We start from the raw sequence: 16,345 nt of genomic DNA, 5'->3' as shown, positions 1-16,345 counted from the left end.
GTTGAATAAGAATTTCAGTTTTTTTATTTTTTATTTTTTATTAAAATACTAGAAAAGGCCAAATGTTCTTGTTTGGAGCAGGCTTAACTAGCCTAGCTAATGCTCTTAAGTGGGTAATGTTTTTAAACATGGGCATTGAAGATGAACAACGAATAAAACCATCTACCAATCAGCAGAAGATTTTGTTTAAAACAGAAGTGAGGTGGGTATGTTCTACTTCCTGTGTACAGCTACAAAGCAGAATGACTGAGACACCAAAAGCAATGATGGAAAGACCAATTTTATTTTATTTTGATTGTAAATATCTGTAGTTTAGATTTCATCAAACATGTACAATTAAGAACTTTACTGAAAGAGTGAGAAATTATAAAATATTCCTATAAAAAGTATAGGGAGAGCGAATCCAAGTAAACTTTCTACTTTCTGTTTTTGATTATGAGCTTTAAGCCACAAAAAGTAATAAATTTTCATTCAATTGAGTATATGCTAATAATCAGGCTAATATACATAGTTGAAGCCTCTGAGCTCATTAGTGTCTGTGGAAAACAACAGAACTGCAACTTTTTTGTCTCCAATTTATGTCATTGATTGTTAGATTTATGCCCTCTTATGTTCAACAAAGTAAATCACAAAGTTTCATCCAAAAGTTTAAAGTAATTTAAACAGAACATTCTTCAATCTTTGAAAAGATGTTACCTTCACCACTATGAAAATTAAGTTTAATAAACAAAAATTTTCTGAATGTGAAAATATTTAATTTCTTAAATTTCAAAACTTGACTAAATAAACCTAAATAAAGTCCAACTAAACAGATCAATTAATTACATTTTTAAAAGGTGAACAGCTTTATTTCTTATAGCAAAAGTCTCCCAATAGGAATCGATGCATTCTAATCCCTTATGTGAATTATTTCCATTTTCTTTATCAATGTATTTAAATCGCGCTGATTAACACCTGCCCTGAATAGAAAAATATTACTTAAAATTAACAAAAACCTTCTCCCAACGATTTAGACCATTTTTTTCAATATTATTTCTGCACTTTGTCTAAAATACCAAGTTTATTTTATTCTCTATAAAAAAAACTCTATAATTGTTGTCATCTTCATTTTACAGGTTATCATAAAGACAAATATTTAAGAGAGTTCAGAGCACACACAATTTATAACTACCTGCCCCACCTTTCACATGAAAAAAAATATAGTCACCATTTATATAGATTTATTTATGATTATATGTAAGATTTTTAACCAATAAACCAAAATTATGTGTAACTTTCTATTCATCAACATCATGTAGGGAAATTCCTGTTATATTGAAGTATTTCAAGACTAATGATAATCTAATAGTAAGTCTAATAAATATATATTTGTAATCATTTTTGTTTTCTTATCAGCATGTAGCAACTTTTTAAAAAAGATTTTTCTTAGACATCAAGCTGGCATTTTGCAAAGAATTGTGTGTTATGCATTGAATATCTTAAGCTTCACATATGCCATAATTTAAACTCCTTTGATTTAATTTATTCAAATTGAGCTACAACTACAGCTGGTCATAGGTTTTTGAGAATGAGCCAAATCTTTAAAAATTTAAATCAGTTTGTTAAATTCTGGGATATGAAAATGTAACTAAAACAGAAATCATTTCTATCACACCACACACTGATTTAGATGTTACTGTCAAATGCAACATAAAGACGTATATGTCTCTATGGGAAGTTGTTGTGTTTGGTCTTAAAGTTCTCAAAATGCTGCTTGTCAGCTTCCAGAGTTTCATTATTTGTCTTCTTGCAATAGATTCTGATTAGTTTCTCTTCAAATTTTTTTGGAAGAAGGTAAGATACCTAGAAAGAACAAAAGCAACACCTATTGTATTTTATGAAGCAACACAAATGAGAGCAGCAGTAGCTATAATATAAATTCACTAGATTTTGAATAATAAAACTGATGCAGATTAAGCATCTAAAAAGTAAAAGATGCAAACTTTATTAGTTTCATCTTACGTCTTCTTTTTTCAGTTTGATGGCTTTATTCAGATTAGTCTTTCGGTAGAAATGCACATAGTCCATTGGGTCGCTCCTGCCCCTCCCGTAGTTTAGTTTAATTACCTAAATAAGGATTAAATTTATATCAACAATAAAATACACTAAAACAAGATAGTAAATGAGATTGAATTACAAATAGGAAATCTAAAGAAGAATTTTAGCATTTTTACCTTTGTTGCTTTAAAATTCATTGCATAGATACAGTATGTAAAGAAATTGATCAAAACTTACATCAACCACAAAGTCCTCTGGCTGCACATTTGGTGTGCCACCTGGTGGAATGTTTTGACTCAATTCTTTTTTCCATTCAGCTTCGATTTCCTTTTTAGAAAAAACAAGCAACAGATTCAACATGTGGTCTGATATCAGATTAGAAACTCCTCCATTTTGACACCTAGAATATGAAGCTTAATTGTCTTAAATTTCTGAATCTGTTGCAAAATTGTTTGATGCCATCATTTTAATACTTCTTTATAAAAAACTTTAGGGGCAAATTTTACTTAAAAACTTATTCCTTCTCAGTTACTGATGCTGAGGCACTTGGAATGTTCTCGGAAACTTTACAGATTACTATTTTTTTAACTTGACTCTAATTGTAAGGCTACTTATCACATATAAGTTAGAAATACACTGAGGTTGGTTCTCAGAAAAAATAATAACAAATAAAGATTTTAGAAATTTCTTTCAATTGTTTAGTGTTTGGTATTTAATTGTTTTTACAATAAGGTTCAAGTGTAAACACACTTATAACTACTTAATTTATTTACTTTTTATTCTTAATTTTATTTTTTTATAAGCTCTTCTGTTAATTTATTGTGCATTTGTGTATTTTAACTGGGATCTTTAAGTGATTTTCTTATGTAGCTGTAGAATTTCTGTGTGATAGTTGAAATAAAATTATATGTTGTTATTTAGATTTTATGATGTTGCAAGACACAAGACTCTTAACATGTAATTCAAAGACATGCTTATTATTCACACATTACCAATCTTTTATAACTTGAATCAGATTTGTAGTTGAACAAACACTTACGTTGATTTCATCTTTGGATTTTGTGGAAGAAAATTCCCCCAGACACTTGTAGTGGTCTCGGTTAGAGAGTCTGCGCAGGATTTCCTTTGCCTCTCTCATGTTCTGCTCATCAGGGTGGTTCAGTATCTGTTCAAATACATTATCTACAGGGAAGCCAGAAGATCAATAAGAAGAACTGAAACTCCTTTAATTATTTAGTCATTTAAGCATGAACTCAAACTCATTTACACAGGATAATTTATTCACACCATCCTAAAATGCAAACAAAATTTAATGTCCTCACTGCCAATTGCGAGTAATTTTTTTATCCAAAACTTTCCTAATTGTTTGGAATGTAATGAGAATACTGAAAACATAATAATAATAATAATAATAATAATAATAATAATAATAATAATAATAATAATAAATTTTTAAGTTATGATACATTCACTCCTATGAACATTGGAAAGCCATAGAAGTGAAACAGGACTTTGATGTCTAATGAATGGAGCTTCTAAATCACTGTTTTGTACTGTATGGAAACTCAACAAAGTAACACAAACAGAGTGAAAGTAAAATCCTTATTATGTACATTTATACTGGAAAATTGATGTATTTCTAATTCATGGGATGTGATAATTGTATGCCATGCATTGGTGACTGACAGATCAAAAAAGTGGAAAACTGCATGCACTGTCCATTTTCAATTAACTTTACACCTGGGCAAATCTGTTGCCTTTCTTACACTATCTGCTGTTTGCATTCAACTGTGATGATTGCTAACCTGTCAGCTTGGTGTAGGCCTCAATGTTGTCTTTTAGCTGTGAACAGATTGAAGATTTGTCCTTCAGAGTCTTGAATCTGAATGTATTCATTTGCTTTCACAAAGGCCTCTGTGATCCTAGAAAAACAAAGTATAAATTTGTAATTTTTGATCATCCTTCACAATATCTGTGTATAAAACTCAGCTGCTGTGCTTCTGTGATGACAAGCGACTTACATCCGTTCTATGATGTTGCCAGTTTTGTGCTGACAAGCTCGTCTGAATAGAGTGTATCTTGTGGAAAACATGTCATATAGATTGAACACTTCCTGTTAAAAAGTAACATTCTGGTGAACCATTTTCAAAGTGAATAAAGTTTTCAAATTTCACAAAGGCAAAAAAGGAGCAATAAAATCAAACCTTGTCTCTGAAACAGATCTCCTTCCTACCATTCCATTCACACACCCTGGCAGATAATATTAAGCGGTGATAGTCAAAGCTGTTCTTCATACCCAAATAATGGCAGTCTCTGATATATGGCAGAAGGAAAAATATATGGCAAGATCAATGAATGCATGTTGAACAAAATTTCAATGATGGAATTGGAAGAAAATTACTAAAACTAAATCCCACCTGGCAAAATAATCCCACTTATCCACATCGATGCCGTTCCTTTTGTTGGCCACAATGTCATAGAGGAACGACTTGTCCTCACCACGGCCTCTGAAGCGCCAGTTCTTAGGCAAAGAACAATGATAAAATTACCATGACAAGGTTGCTCAGCATTCTTACACCGTAACCTGCTAAACATGACAATCTTCATTGAAACCTTTATTAATGAGACTAATTTCTTGATATCATGCATTTATGGTACAACATGTTTTCAGTGCAGAAATACAGAAAAGGTTTGGTTCTCTTTTTCTAATAGTTATATCCTAAATTTAAAAGCTAGTTTAAAAGCTAGGAAATTTAAATACATATTTTCTTACACTTACTATAACTACCATCACTTTAATGATTTAATGTTTTAATATGAATACATTCAGATAAAAACCTCCCACTATAGACATCGGTTGCTTTTGATACTTCAACAAATCAAATTAAAGGTTCACTTTAAAATATTTCTGCAGTCTAATAAAACACATTTTAATGGTGCAAGGACTGATGTGAAAACTAAAGAGAGGGTTAATATGTTTTTCTGTTATGAGCCAATCAAAAATAATTTTTCAGACAGAATTTAGGGGAACAGATCAGTACCTTTTTCTTTTAGTCAGCACACTTTATTAAAGATCATACATTTTACACTACTCAATATAGAAACAATCTATGGAAATGATCAGAAAATCCCTCTCTATCAGCCCATTACCCACATTCTTGAAATTATTAAACACACAAGTTGCATATCTTAATTATACAAACCGTTCTGCTTGGAGCATGAGTTTCTGGATTGATCAGCTCCCTGATAAAAGTCCGATCCATCACGCTCAGGTCCCGATTCAAATTATTTTTTCTCATCAGATAGTCAAACATCTTTACAGAGGCAGTCTCATGCTGCAAGAGGATGCATGTCATCATTCAGAGAATATCAACCTTCAGACACTTAATATAACTAACACACAATAAAAGATTTAGAAATGATTATTTCTCACATCTTTTAACTTCTGAGCAAGATTACAGTTGAATGTTCAAATTACAATGATAGATTAATCTGTTAAAGCCAGATTAATGAAATGATACTCATGCTTCTAATAAGCAGGGGATGCAAAACCTTTTATCATCATTCAGACTCTGAATTTCAGAGAACATCAACCTACAGACAAGAGTGAAGGTTGCTGAGAAAAATCAAAAATAATTTCTTACTCTCCATGAATTCTCTTGGACTTCATTTCCCTTGCGCTGCATTTCAGGTATAAACATGCCATCATACATATGCGAAAATGGTCCATGTCCTGAATAGGAAGAAAACCAGTCACCATACATTTACAATTTGGTCCAAGATAAATCTTGAAATGGTTGTCACCAGTCTAATAACAAATTATCAGCTAATGGCTGTAGTTTTTGAGATGGACAACATAGACAGTTACAAAAGGGGAGTTCATGAACATCTGTTAAGGCAGAGGTTCACAAACTGTGGGGGGCGCGGGAAGCCGTCTGGATGAAAAAAAAAAAACCTGAACGCTGAATGCGCTGTTTTTTTTAATTTATTTTTATTTTTACCTTAGAATGGCCAACTCTCTGTTATTCCTATATCACTTTGATACAGTAGGGGCTTCCACATTTCCCATATCTGTGTCCTCTGTCACTTTTATCAGCAGTTAAAACTGTTTAATCCGTTGTTAACATGTGGTAACCTGTTTTTCCGAGCCGCCTTCAAACGCAACATGAACGCTGAGACTCGCGCTGGGTTTACACCTGTGCGGCAGTGAAGCAGACCTATGTATGAGGGGCCGTTTAGGACAAAATCTATGTTTTGTCTCTCACACACTACAAGAAACTCACGCACACTCTAAAAATACTCAAATTGCTTTACACACTACTAAAATGTCACACACGCACACACATTTTATCTTTCTCGCACACATACACTGTACTAATGTCGGCCGGGGCGCACCAAGGTTTACTTAGGGACTGTCAACAAATTACCTAACCAGACATTCCTGTGAAAAGAATTTTAATAAATGCCTTGAATTGTAACCAACTAAATAATTCATGCTTTTACACGAGACACAATATCATCTATTAAATTTTAAAGTCCCTAAGTAAACCTTGGTGCGCTGCGGCCGGGAGTTGTGGACAACCCCCGGCCGACATTAGCGTTCATAAATCGGATCAACCTCGAGCTAAACGCCCCTACTCCCCGGAGCTCGAATATCGAATATCCAACTTGAAACTAACTTCACTGCGGCGTGAAGTTAGTTTCAATACCGCCTCGTTTTGAACTAGAGTTAGCCATATTCGGTATAGCAGACTCTTTCTTCTTCGGCACTAGTTGGCGCCGGTTAATAATTCCTGTAATGCTGGCACCCAGTGGACAGATTGTACTACAGCAATTTTGCTATTTCCAATCAATCAATCAATCAATCAATCAATCAATCAATCAATCAATCAATCAATCAATCAATCAATCAATCAATCAATCAATCAATCAATCAATCAATCAGATTTATTTCTATAGTACATTTAAGCTACAAGAAAGTTTAAAGTTCTATATATATTTAAAAGCACAAATATACTAAGTAATAGATGATACAGTGAGTCAACAATCGAAGCTTATAGTTTAGGATCAACGCATGCGCAGTTTGATCAAAAAATTATGCCCCGCCTCTTTCTCACACATTCAAAAAACGAGTCTCGCTCTCACACATACATAAAACGAGTCTTAGCACTGTGTGTGTGTGTGCGCAACTTTAGTCTTGTGTATGTGAGGGAGAAACATTTGTGTGCGTGTGCGAGTTGTTAGTACAGTGTATGCGAGAAAGATAGCATTTGTGTGTGTGTGTGTGTGTGACATGTTAGTAGAGTGTGTGTGCGAGAAAAATAGCATTTGTGTGCGTGTGCGAGAAAGAGCATTTGTGTGGGTGTGCGACATGTTAGTACAGTGTATGTGTGCGAGAAAGATAGCATTTGTGTGCGAGTTGTTAGTACAGTGTATGTGTGCGAGAAAGATAAAATGTGTGTGCGTGTGTGACATTTTAGTAGTGTGTATATGCAATTTCAGTATTTTTTGAGTGTGCTTGTGTTTTTTTAGAGTGTGCGTAATGTTTTTTTAGAGTGTGCGTGAGTTTCTTGTAGTGTGTGAGAGACAAAACATAGATTTTGTCCTAAACGGCCCCTCATAAAAAGATGACTAGCTAATATCAATACAGCACGTTAAGCTTAACAAGTAGCCTGTAGGCTATCGATGTTGTTGTCTATGTCCAGCTACATTCATTTTGCCCCCACTAAAAGTCAATCCCTCCTCACCCCCCAGCTCGCACAAGTCGTTCAACTAGACAGCTATTTGTGATCCATGGGGGGCCCCAGAAAATGTTTGGAAACCACTGGGGGGAGGGGGGGGACCCAGGAGAAAAAGTTGTACCCTGAACAAAGTTGGTTTTAAGCATATGGAAAATTAAGCTAAACTTTCTTTGCTTGCTGCTGAGGATAGGGAGACCAGGTTACGAGTTATTGTGTGTTTTATCCCTCTGATAATCTCAGGTAGGTGAGTAGCGCATGGGGAGCGCAGCCACGTCAAAGACGTTGTTTTGTCCCCGTCCTTCTGCTTCATGCCTTTTTCACCTGGGATGCCATTTACCCAGTTAATTGAATTTTATTTCGCTCAGGGCTCAAGTTGAGTCCTTTTTGTAAATCTACATTTGCGACTTGCAGTTTTTCCCTTTTTGTATGCATGTTTAATTTATCATTTTTTTGTTTTGCTATTTTGTTTATTCATTTGCTTTGTGTTTTTTTTGCTGCTTGGTTTGCAGTGTTTTTCTTATTTGTATTAATAATTTCCTTTTTTTCTTAGTTACTAATTGTAGTTACTTAGTACAACTTCCTGTTGAAGAGTTAATGTGAAAGATATATGTTGTGTATTCAGTGAAATTTGTAAGTCGTCTTTTATGTATAGATTCTATTGTTGGAGGCCTATTTTAAACTTTGGAGAAAATAAATCATTTTTAAAATATAATAATCCATCTCTCCTTATTGTCCTGACCTGGCATAGGCTTTTTGTAAATATTGGAAAGCTGAATAGTCCTGGGATTTTAAACCCAGGTGGCGTTGTTGGTCATAATATTTTATAATTTAAATTGCAGAAGCCGCGAATGTCACATGAACTTATCTACTTCCCACTGCAACACTCCAAAAGTCAATTTTTATGACTGTTATGACATTATAATGACGTGTTGTAAAGAATAAGAGGCCAATATCAAGGCGAAAGATGCAAAGTCAAATTTTTTAAAATCTATTTTTGACATGTACAGCATTTTTTATTACTGAAGATAACATAGTTACTTGAATGAGCTATAAAATGGCACCCTGTGCCTGGAAAATACATAATATCCCCTCAACAAAATGCTGAGTTAGCATTATAATCTGTTTAATTTCTGATACACATTGATCAACATTGTTTCTGCATAACTCACCCAGGTCATGGCAGAGTCCAGCAATCTGTACACAAAGGACGTCACACTCAGTGATGTCCAGTTCTGGCTGCCTCTCTCTCAGAGCCTTAACGAGTTCTCCAGCCAAGTAAGCCACCCTTTATAATCACGCAACAAGACATCTTAATTCAGATCTCATCTGTTAAAATATTGTAACAGATGAGCTTTAATCCATTCAGTGTAAATATATTTTACCCAATGCTGTGTTCAAAGCGGGTGTGGTTTGCTCCAGGGTAAACATAACTCTTCCCTCCGAGCTGTTTAATGTTCCGAAGTCGCTGAAACTGAGGCGTGTCGATGATCTTGACGAGCAGCGGAGGGAGCTCCACACTGCCATGGATGGGATCATTAAACATCTGGCAAAATGACAAAAAGAGGAACATCAACAAGGACATTCTTATAGAAAACCAAGTGATAGCCTAAATATGTATATATAACTTTTTTACTGCCTTGTTAATTCTTTAAATGGAAAATGTATTCATCTGTAAAAAAGAAGAATATAGGCTCACTAACAAAAGTAGAGTTTATAGAGAGCTGAAAAGAAAGACAGCAATCCTAACAAGATTTTAAATAAATAAATAAAAGCTTTTGTTCTCAAAAGAAGTTATTAAAATCTTCGTCCATGAATGGGCAGTGGATTGCTTTTATTATTTTACAACATACTGCGTTTCGCTTTATAATACTTTTACAAAAGTTCCAGAGCTGTGGGCTGCAAGCACAAAAAAAAAACAGAGTGAGTTTTCTGTTTACATGCTTCTAAAGACAATCATATTTCATCTGCATAGCTTTAAAATTTAATCTGGAAATGTCACCGTTGGTTGGATAACGTCCATTTCTCAAAACGTTCTGAGGCTCTCCACGTTCAGCAGAATTTCACCAAGACACCTGAAATGAAAAATCTGAGAATTTATGACAAAATACTTTTCAAAATTAGAGAACTTCTCATTTTCTGTCATTTCCTCTTTTATTTAGGAGAAAACAACAAACATACACTATGATATTTCTCTTTTCAGATGCTGATATCAAAAAGCAGGATTAAAAGCTTTTCAAGTGAGCTTCAGGATCAACTCCAGTTTCACAAAACTAGTTCCCTACCGGCTAGATCTGTCAGATGGTAGGGAGCTTTATACAGGAAACCTAAACCCTCCCTGGGCAGATCACACATGTCAAAGCACCGCCTTCCAACCAATCACTGTTCTTTGTCTCTTTGTATCACATAATTATAAATTACACCTATATATTTGAAATGTTTACCTACGATGGAGCTTTCAACAAATAAGCAATTTCCCCTTGGGGATCAATAAAGTATATTCTATTCTATTATATTATATTCATTTGTTTGGGAGTAAATGTACAAACATCTATCATTTATGCATTTTTGAGAACATTTTTACCTTTTTATTTTAATTCCTCCCTTGCCTCTTAAATTTAATGATGTCTGAAATACAAACATATGTAATATCAAACTATGGACAACACCTTGTTTCAATCATCCAGACCAACAATGGAAACCTTGATGCCAAGAATGAAAAATATCTGGACACACCCATCACTGAACGTGATATACGGTAGTACAACAGCTGATGCTTCTTTGCCGTTTTTGATTACATGCAACATCCATTCAGTGTAAATATATTTTACCCAATGCTGTGTTCAAAGCGGGTGTGGTTTGCTCCAGGGTAAACATAACTCTTCCCTCCGAGCTGTTTAATGTTTCGAAGTCGCTGAAACTGAGGCGTGTCGATGATCTTGACGAGCAGCGGAGGGAGCTCCACACTGCCATGGATGGGATCATTAAACATCTGGCAAAATGACAAAAAGAGGAACATCAACAAGGACATTCATATAGAAACCCAATTGATAACCTAAATATATAACTTTTTTACTCCCTTGTAAATGTAAAAGTAAATGTACAAACATCTATCATTTATGCATCTTTGAGAACATTTTTTATCTTTTTATTTTAATTCCTCCCTTGCGTCTTAAATTTAATGATGTCTGAAATACAAACATATGTAATATCAAACTATGGGCAACACCTTGTTTCAATCATCCAGACCAACAATGGAAACCTTGATGCCAAGAATTAAAAATATCTGAACACTCCCGTTACTGAACGTGATATGGTACAACAGCTGATGCTTCTTTGCCGTTTTTGATTACATGCAACATCCATTCAGTGTAAATATATTTTACCCAATGCTGTGTTCAAAGCGGGTGTGGTTTGCTCCAGGGTAAACATAACTCTTCCCTCCGAGCTGTTTAATGTTTAATGTTTAATGTACGTGATATGGTACAACAGCTGATGCTTCTTTGCCGTTTTTGATTACATGCAACGAAACAAACTCATGCCAAGCATGAAACAGGTTCATCTCACCATTGACTGTTGCAGCCTTTTAAATCCACATCAACTTGTCATTATGTGGTCAATAGATTCCTGTAGTAAAGGAACTCGACACAAAGACTTGTTTATTCATCACTGGCAGAAACAGTGATTTGGAAAGGTTTCATTTCAAAATGGTTGAACCTACCTCTCTATACTTTCAATGAATTTCACTCTACAGCTGCATCTTAATTGGATCCATTTGTCTTGTAAAGTGAATTATGATCCCACCAGTTTCAATTCCTGAGAAGGAAAGACATCAGTGACTTGTGGTCAGGGGAGGCAGGTGATGAGCCTCACTTGTCATTATGGAAAAATGTCATCATGGAAAAATAAAATGATTTTATTTATATCTTCATAAATAAAATCATTTATAAAGATATTTTCACCCTGTAGTTTGTACTATAAAGTACCTATTTTTCATTTAATTTAATCAAATCTGATTTTTTTTTCTTCAAAATCGCTGAATTTTCTCATTTTCCCATTCAAATGCTTGGAAGCGAAGCCGGTGAGGCAGCAGCGTGCCTCACCTGGGATTGCGCAACCTCTCGCTAACTGCCATTCTATGAGAGCATGCTCCTCCTGTCTGCACGTCACCAATAAAATGGTTAAAACATTTAATGTATGAACTGATTTTCCATAATTTAGCTTATGTATTTAATGTACTGTGTTTTTATTGTCACCAACTGTGTGTGTAATGTTTTTGTGTGCTGAGGAGCGATCAGAAACGGCAGAGAACAGATCCGAGGTCAGGCAGGCAGTTCTCGTGCCTCATCGCTGGGGGCGCTCAGGAACCCAGACATTGTGACTCCACAACTGCAGAGTAAGAGACGGTAACAGCGATCTAGCCATACAGTAACTGCGCTGACACAGAGAGCGAGAAAGACGTGGTTTTGAGTTGTACTTTAACGATCTCTCCCTTTGTTGTTAAGCACAGCACGGAATTAATATCTACATGTCTAAGTTTGATTGCGATAACGGAATTATTCTGCAGCGGCGGCACGGCTAAGCATCACATGTTAAAGAATAGTCTTTTTGCCCTCCAGCATTGTACGCATGTGCAAAATTCCCTTACGTAAACAATAACATGTAGGGGTCTAGATTTGTAAATCTGATTATAATTAAGTCTGTGCCTCACCAGCTATGAACCTCACCGCACGTCACTGAAAGACATAGCATCTTAACATAGGCACAACACTGATCGTTTCATGTTAATTGAAAGAGCATTTTAAAATGCCCAGCATGTTGGTCTGAAATCAGTGTGATGGTGATACTGGGATGAACATAATATAAGATTTCCTTGCAGCTTGTGATTGTAACTCTTGGTGGAATCAGTCACCAAGAATTCACCTGTCACTCTGTGGCTTTTAACATGAGTTATGTAAAACAGACAAAATTCCTTGTGTCTTTCATCTTTAGCTTCAGGTGACTTTATGCTGTCCTCTTGTTTTAAACAATAAACACAAGGATGACTTCTGAACAGTTTATTTCAACAGAATTTTTCAAACCTTCACCAGGGTTACATTCAGAAACCATAGTAACCAACATTATCAGCTTTTTAAAAACACAATCAAGCAAAGATCTGATAAGGCCACAACATGATTAGGTAAAATGTAAACACTCAAATGTTTCCATCAGACCTGCAAGGCAAAGAGGAGGAAGCAGAGCGATTTTCTGGAGAAACAATAAATAAAGGTGCATCAAAAAATTCAACCAAAACACAACCCTAAATGAAATAAATAGAAAGGGAGTTTCTCCATCATCTCAAGTAGTAAAAATAAAATGTAAAAACACTTTAAATGTGCAGAGCTGGTTCTACAGACTATGATAGTCGTTATTAAAGGCTGAGTAAAATTTGATGAAGATACTGTGTTGAAAATTATAAAAGGCCTTTAACCTGCTTAATGAATATTTAATAAACAAAAGCAATTAAAAGAAACAATAAAATAAATCTAAATATTGCTAAATTTAACCTTATTTTTCTGAAACAAACCTTGTCTAGGACTGTTTCACTAAATCTCCCTCTTCTAATATCTGTGTTTTGTATGAAAAGCTATTTGCTGGGCTCTTCAATGAACTCGACTTGCAGAAAAATATACTTATCATGTAAAACTCATCTTTGCTTACTTATCATGTGCAACAGGGTGCAGCTGTCTCTCTCCGCTCACTAAAAGTTAAGCTGAGTCTTGGCTTTCTTGAGTCCATTCATGTGAACGTTTGTTTCCTTGGAGCTGCAGCCATCACTGTCCTCGCCTTCGTTGTTGGTGCACCAGCTGGGTTTCAGAGGAGTCAGCTCAGGTGCTATGACATCTCCATCCTACAGGTAAGAAACAAATGTTTAAGAGATTTACATGAATGCAAAATATGAGATTTGCATGAATGCAAAATATGAGATTTGCAAGAATTTATCAGTACCAGTAGAAGGTTGTGTAGTTGTACCTTCATTAAATTAAATGCAAATGTGACCTATTTTTACTATAACACCCATCTATACTACCATCAGACACTGGTGTATTTCTCCAGTTTTGCTTGTATCCATCCATCCATCCATCCATCCATCCATCCATCCATCCATCCATCCATCCATCCATCCATCCATCCATCCATCCATCCATCCATCCATCCATCCATCCATCCATCCATCCATCCATCCATCCATCCATCCATCCATCCATCCATCCATCCATCCATCCATCCATCCATCCATCCATCCATCCATCCATCCATCCATCCATCCATCCATATTACTATAAATGTATTTGAGAGCACCGCTGCAAAAAAATGGGACAAAACTGCTGGAACACTTTGAGCTTTCATAGTGTGTGAGTTATGAGCGCTGAACAAACATGCAAAACAGTATCTGATGGGGAAATGCAAATCAACAGAACAGAGGATAGTTTGTTCCATTTCCGAAAACCAAATGAAGCCTGGAAAATTGATAAATGGCTGCGGTTTCATGAGCAGATGATGGTAGAACTACAACATGTTCATCTTTAAGAGGGTTTTTGTCATCATTATGTAACACAGATGAGAAGGGTATTTTATGTATATTAGATGAATGGGCCAATAGGTTCGGCTATCGGAGCATGGTGGGGTGTTTAAATGACACACAAAGACAGTTAAATGAATTTAAGAACTGCTTTAGTGACATAAACCATAAAATTGACAAACAGTTGTACGAGACACACAATTCTGAAAATAAAATTACACACAATGAAATACAAGAAATAACAAAAATACTTGGCCAAGTGCTAGTTCTCAGTTTTAAATCTTTTGGGTGCACCCTGGTAATCGGAATTCTAAATAGTAATAGGCAACAGATTAATCAATTTAATCAACTGTACCTCTTTCATTATCAGGCCTACCACACCGCATGGTGTGGTAGGCCTGATAATGCCTACCACACCCTGGTAGGCATGTGGTAGGCATTATCAGGCCTACCACACCGCAGGGTGTGGTAGGCCTGATAATTAAAGAGGTACAGTGGATTCGGTTTTACGTTAAATCCTTACCTGGTTTTTATTGATTTTTATGGCTTTTGTTGGGTCATCCTTGCAGTAAAAACGAACGTTATTGATGGGGTTCTTTTCCTTCATCCCATAGTCCATCATGATAACCTACAAGAAAAGACAATATTTCACCAAATAAAAACACAGACAAAAAACCTCAACCGTTTCCCCCAAAAAATTAACTCCTGAAGTTTTGCAGAAAGAGATATATATATATTTTTTTACAAAACTCACGCTGACAACAAAGTCCTCTGGCTTAAGATCAACATCATGAGAGCCACTGTGGGGAATGGACTGAGCCAAATCTGCCTCCCAGCTGTGAATATTTTCCTTAAGGTAAGAAAATAATTGATAAAGTGAGAAGACATCTCTATTTAAACATCATTAAGATGAAACACAAAAACTACTGCAGTAAATCTGAGTTTTCATAAATAATTTTTTATTATTTCTGCTCCTTTTAGTTTATTTCCCAGTTTCCAGAATGTAACTTAATGCAGCCTGACAGTGTGTAATTTCAAAATATGCAAACAATTCAGGCATCTTAGCCTTCTAATAACTTAAATTTACCAAACAGCTGTCCAATTACAAACAAACCTGAGTGACGGTCAAGGCTTTGTCCGGCTGGGTTTGCCCCAGACACTTGTAGAGTTTCCTGCAGATGATTTTGTGCAGTATCAGCTTTGCTTCTGCAAGCTCTGGAGAGGATGAGTTCAGGATCTGTTCAAACACATTATCTACAAAAGAAAGAGAGAAAGAAGAAAAAGTTATGTCAACTCAAGAAACTTATCCAATTCATTGAGACAGATAACCACAAGAGAAAATTTGAAATTAATGGTAAAAGACCATTAACTTCAAGACTGGCATGCCTTTGTGTTCATGGTTTTTCTAAATTATAGTCATGGAGCCTAATTTACATTTGACAAGTATTATACCACCTCTCATTTAAGAAAAAAGATGCAATGAAGGGAAAACAACTATATACTAAAAAGGTAAGTGACAAATGCAGCAGGTCATATTCTGACTTCACACTTTAAAGAGTCACATATAGGGACATGTGACTGACAGTTTATGTTACATCAACAGATCTGAGTAAGCAGTCACTATGACTGGCTGCATAGAGATGTGAAAGAACGAGTCAGCTCTATAGAAAAAGATGCATCTTAATACATTTAAAACTCTTTAAAAATATATTTCAGGGAATCTATTAAAAAAAGTGAAATAATTTTATTTACTGATTCGCTACGCAAAATGTGACATCTCTTACAGCAAATACAAAACTAAATGGTAATAAATTGGATAGCATAAGCAATCTAAAGATTTTTTCTTAAGGAAATTAGACAAATCCAGTGAACGGGCTGTAGCTTTGATTTTTTTTGTCATGTAAAGTTGCTCTAGTTTAATTTTGTATACAGATGTTATACAATTGGAGAGCTACTTCAATGACAGACTGAGGTATCCCAGGTGCACAAAGGAATAAAAAAAATGCTT

The 16,345-nt window shown here is 35.2% G+C and overlaps 1 protein-coding gene, 2 long non-coding RNA genes and 1 pseudogene across 4 annotated transcripts in view; all 4 read right to left on the bottom strand.

Moving 5' to 3' along the window:
• The window catches only part of LOC103461373 (deoxynucleoside triphosphate triphosphohydrolase SAMHD1-like), a 48,038-nt gene that overhangs the window by 12,974 nt on the left and 18,719 nt on the right, over nucleotides 1–16,345 (bottom strand). The window lies entirely within an intron of this gene.
• On the bottom strand, nucleotides 271–2,465 carry LOC145552249 (uncharacterized). Its single transcript, XR_014088226.1, has 2 exons — nucleotides 2,275–2,465; nucleotides 271–2,106 (listed from the first exon to the last, which is right to left on the bottom strand). It is a non-coding gene; the product is annotated as an uncharacterized LOC145552249 (long non-coding RNA).
• On the bottom strand, nucleotides 3,011–10,488 carry LOC103467464 (deoxynucleoside triphosphate triphosphohydrolase SAMHD1-like; annotated as a pseudogene). Its single transcript, XR_014088223.1, has 10 exons — nucleotides 9,957–10,488; nucleotides 9,161–9,850; nucleotides 8,948–9,063; nucleotides 5,682–5,770; nucleotides 5,241–5,372; nucleotides 4,455–4,558; nucleotides 4,242–4,350; nucleotides 4,059–4,150; nucleotides 3,843–3,959; nucleotides 3,011–3,219 (listed from the first exon to the last, which is right to left on the bottom strand). The product of XR_014088223.1 is annotated as a deoxynucleoside triphosphate triphosphohydrolase SAMHD1-like (transcript).
• LOC145552247 (uncharacterized) lies at nucleotides 12,818–15,608 on the bottom strand. Its single transcript, XR_014088224.1, has 4 exons — nucleotides 15,452–15,608; nucleotides 15,092–15,187; nucleotides 14,861–14,965; nucleotides 12,818–13,665 (listed from the first exon to the last, which is right to left on the bottom strand). It is a non-coding gene; the product is annotated as an uncharacterized LOC145552247 (long non-coding RNA).

The sequence above is a fragment of the Poecilia reticulata genome, chromosome 7, assembly GCF_904066995.2.
Source record: "Poecilia reticulata chromosome 7, P_reticulata-male-v2, whole genome shotgun sequence".
In the NCBI taxonomy this organism is placed as follows: domain Eukaryota; kingdom Metazoa; phylum Chordata; class Actinopteri; order Cyprinodontiformes; family Poeciliidae; genus Poecilia; species Poecilia reticulata.
The sequence above is the reverse complement of the archived record's forward strand: the minus strand, read 5'-3'. Positions and strand labels throughout refer to the sequence as shown.